Source organism: Mastomys coucha, unplaced genomic scaffold, assembly GCF_008632895.1.
Source record: "Mastomys coucha isolate ucsf_1 unplaced genomic scaffold, UCSF_Mcou_1 pScaffold23, whole genome shotgun sequence".
In the NCBI taxonomy this organism is placed as follows: Eukaryota; Metazoa; Chordata; class Mammalia; order Rodentia; family Muridae; genus Mastomys; species Mastomys coucha.
The window spans coordinates 82,952,283-82,956,021 of NW_022196906.1; the positions used below are offsets into that span (position 1 = coordinate 82,952,283).

General features: G+C 43.0%; 2 long non-coding RNA genes and 1 other non-coding gene across 3 annotated transcripts; all 3 read right to left on the bottom strand.

Annotated features, from left to right (window-relative positions):
• Positions 1-1,724: 1,724 nt before the first annotated feature.
• LOC116072337 lies at positions 1,725-2,402 on the bottom strand. The gene is made up of 2 exons (XR_004111403.1): positions 2,337-2,402; positions 1,725-2,126 (listed from the first exon to the last, which is right to left on the bottom strand). It is a non-coding gene; the product is annotated as an uncharacterized LOC116072337 (long non-coding RNA).
• On the bottom strand, positions 2,212-2,283 carry LOC116074066. The gene has a single exon (XR_004112045.1). It is a non-coding gene; the product is annotated as a small nucleolar RNA SNORD50 (small nucleolar RNA).
• Positions 2,403-2,920: 518 nt separating the features above from the next.
• LOC116072336 lies at positions 2,921-3,522 on the bottom strand. The gene is made up of 3 exons (XR_004111402.1): positions 3,477-3,522; positions 3,095-3,150; positions 2,921-2,996 (listed from the first exon to the last, which is right to left on the bottom strand). It is a non-coding gene; the product is annotated as an uncharacterized LOC116072336 (long non-coding RNA).
• Between the last annotated feature and the right edge of the window lie 217 nt (positions 3,523-3,739).

Here is a 3,739-nt window from a genome sequence, read left to right on the forward strand (position 1 = left end):
TTTTGTGTGTATCCCTGGAATTCTGTAGACCGGGCTAGTCCTGAACGCCAAGAGATCTACCTGCCTCTGGTCCATCCAGGCTAAAGGTGTACACTGTCAGCACCCAACCACCAGGTGGTTTTTTTTTTTTTAAAGACTTGACTTTCTTGCTCAGATATAAATCTAGCCCAGTCCAATAATGGGGATGGCTCAGTGGTTAAATGTGTAGTAACAGGATTTCAGGACCCAAGTTCAGTACCCAGCTTCCTCAGAGCAGCCTCTTCTGGCCTAAAAGGGAAATTGCACTCATACACCTAACACACCCTAACCCCCATGCTATAAAAACCAGACATTACTCCTTCAACGCACAATGGACACATTAACTTCTCATTTTCCTATTGAAAATACCAGAATTTATATAAGCACCTGTACCTAGCATTCAGCCTATCTTATCCCATCCCACTAATACCAAGTTCTCAATTTAATCAAATACATCTGAAACCATACCATGCTTCATTCATGAAGTCCCTTAAACCTAACTGCATGTTTCTTAAAGTTGAACTGGCTTAGACTCAATCTGTTTAACCTTTGATACAAAGGATTCTCCTGCTGCCATAGTATGGTGACACCTGCCTGTAATCTAAAGTTAGGAGGCAGGAGTTCCAGGTCTATAAACAGTGAGGCTCTTTTCCAAACCAGTAAAAGGAAATTCACTTGTTCTCCATTACATTAGGTTGCATTTGGTCCTTCTTGGCATTTTGTACTGAGAATGTGATCTCTGGGCTCTTGTGCAGACCAGTACTCTCTAATATATAAAATTTGGACTACATCAAGTAAACATATTACAAGACCTACTAGAAGGCAAGGAAATAACAAGAAAGAATTGCGGAAAGAGGTCAGAGGGCTTAAAAACAGGCCATTTCACAACCCTGACTTGCTTTTAACATTGCCAGCTTGAATAAAGGTCAATAAGCCTTTAATTTCTTCTAAAGACAACCCCTGCAATGTATTTGTGTTGCCCCATCCTGAAACTTGCCCTGTAGATTGGCCATGGGACTCAGAGATCCATCTGCTTCTGCTGGAACTAAAGGTGTTCTGGGTCTGAGATTCAGAAGTTAACGAACCTTAACTGGGCTCAAGCGATCTTCCTGCCTTAGTCTTCCAGTTTTTACTTTACATGGAAATTCAGTTACTCTTGAATAGCCAAAGACCAAAGAACCAAGGATGAAATCAAAAGGGGAAATTAGTAGTTCAAATAAAAAGGAGGCACAACAAATAACCTGTGATACAGCAAAGAAGCACATAGGAAAATGAAAGTATGCAGCAGCTAACAATTTAGAAAGTAATGCTGGGGGCTGGAGAGATGGCTGAGGGTTGAAAGCACTGCCTACTCTTCCAAAGGTTCTGAGTTCAAATCCCAGCAACCACATGGTGGCTCATAGCCATCTGTAATGAGATCTGATGCCCTCTAGTGTGTCTGAAGGCAGCTACAGTGTACTTTCATATAATAAATAAATCTTAAAAAAAAAAAAAAATGCCTGTTTAGTCCTAACACTTGGGAAACAGGCTGGTAGAATAAAACAAACCAGGCACAGAGAAGCCCTGTCTTGAAAACCTGATATGCTAGTTAGGAGACTGACATTACTGCACTCTGCACACTAACTCTGAAAACCTAATGTGATTACCACGCGGTGGAATGAAACATGTGTCTGAGCACTCTGGTTAATCTGACACAAAAGAATGGGAATATATGCAACTGAATGTTTATTGCAGGATTTCCAAGCAATGCTGGATTAATAAGAAAACAGCCCATAATGGAGAACTGCTGCTTCCCAGTCATGATTACATTTACTCTACTCAGTCTAAACACTTGATAACTTGAGTTTATCAGCTCACCCATAACCTTCATAGGAGAACATTGTGAAAACAACCCATTTACATACAGACCACAAAAAATTGTACAAGAATCAACTCTGCAGGCCATACCAGCTGCTGTCCTGCCCTCTAGATAGTTAGGGACAGCTAAAGACACGCAGACCACCTCAAATATCCCAGTACTAATACTGTGCACTTTCTTATTGTCTTTGGCTTTTCTGGATGTTTTCCACATCTAGTTTCCACTTGCAAGAAGTCTTGTGCCATTGACCCTAAAACAAAACAAAACAAAAAAAACACAGGCATTACACTACTGCTAACATTAATACAGAACACACCAGTCCTTTGCAATGGTCCATCTCAGAAGCCAGATCCGTAATTATGGTTTTTCAACAGGAATTCAGGTTCGGGATAGGATCATCATAGACTAGACCAACGACACTGACATTAAGTTTAGCAGAAAACAAAACAGCACCACTCACATGCACTCCTGCTCTAGAATCTTCACAGGCGACGGGCATCTCAATGGTTGGTCGGCATTCACTGCTGGCAGAAAGTACCATGACACACTATTAATATGAACTGCATAAAAAGGCGACTTCACTTAAGCATAATGTGGTCTCTCAGAAGCTGTATCTGTCTTCAGGCTATCAGCTTCGGGATACAGTTCATCACTGTTCAGACCGGGTGTATCTCACAACCGTTTTAATCGGTTTGTATACCATGCATCCACCACAGTCATTCCAAATTAAAAAAGAGGAGAGGGCTGGTGAGATGGCTCAGTGGTTAAGAGCACTTCCAGAGGTCATGAGTTCAAATCCCAGCAACCACATGGTGGCTCACAACCATCCTCAATGAGATCTGATGCCTTCTTCTGATGTGTCTGAGGCCAGCTACAGTGTACTTACATATAATAATAAATATTTAAAAAAAAAGTGTAGGAGAAGCTGCGGTGATTAGCCAGCACTGTATCAGAATGCATTTATGGGATGCTCACTCTTACTTCAGAATGTTAAAATTGTTCCTTATGCTTATTTAAAAAAAAAAATCTATGCTTCATACACACCTTTTAATAAGGGTCAAATTTTATGCAAGTTCCATTCCGTTATGAATTCTCTCAAATGCTTTGGGCTCCCATCCATCTAATACAATGAAAAGAAGCAAATTTTAAGCATCACACACCACTTCCTATTGCCCTAAGTCAACAGTATATTTAAAACAATCGCTGCGTCACCCTTACCATGGTTTCTTCTTGCAGCTGCTTTAAAGAAGGTAAGAACAATGGCGCCATTGTCCCTGTGAATGTGCAGAAAATCGATGTTATTTTAAGGTGACTCTAGTACGTACCGAACAGCACAAAAGGCCTAGCATATTTTCCTACAAACCCTGCTGTGTAAGAACCCAACCAAGCTGGGACTAAGGAACCAGAATGCACGCGGCCTTCAGCCAGGCCTCTCGGTAGCAAACTGCCTGGGGCCTAAGGTCCAGTCCCGAAATATCATTAGCTGCTGCGCATTTCCCGGAGGTTTACACCGGTACCCGAAGCTCAAGTCTCAAAAGCCTCCAAAATCTCTTTGCGCCCCTATATTTCACTTGGTTATCCGAACGCATAACTCACCCACCTACACGACAAAGAAGGTCTTAGGTTCCGTGGTAAAAGAAAGAGCCCCGCTCCCCGCAGCTCCTTTTATAGCTTCCTTTGTGCGAGATCGAGGCTGCCCCTCCCTCTGGCACTGATTGGACGCGAGAGCGCGTGGGGGCGTGGCTTTTTCCATGAAGCACCGCGTGGGAGCGCGCGCGTTGGCCCTCTTTTTTTTTTTTTCCAGGCCATTCCGGGGCGTGGTGCGCGCCGCCCGCCTGCCGCGTGCCTCTCCATTTCTGCGCG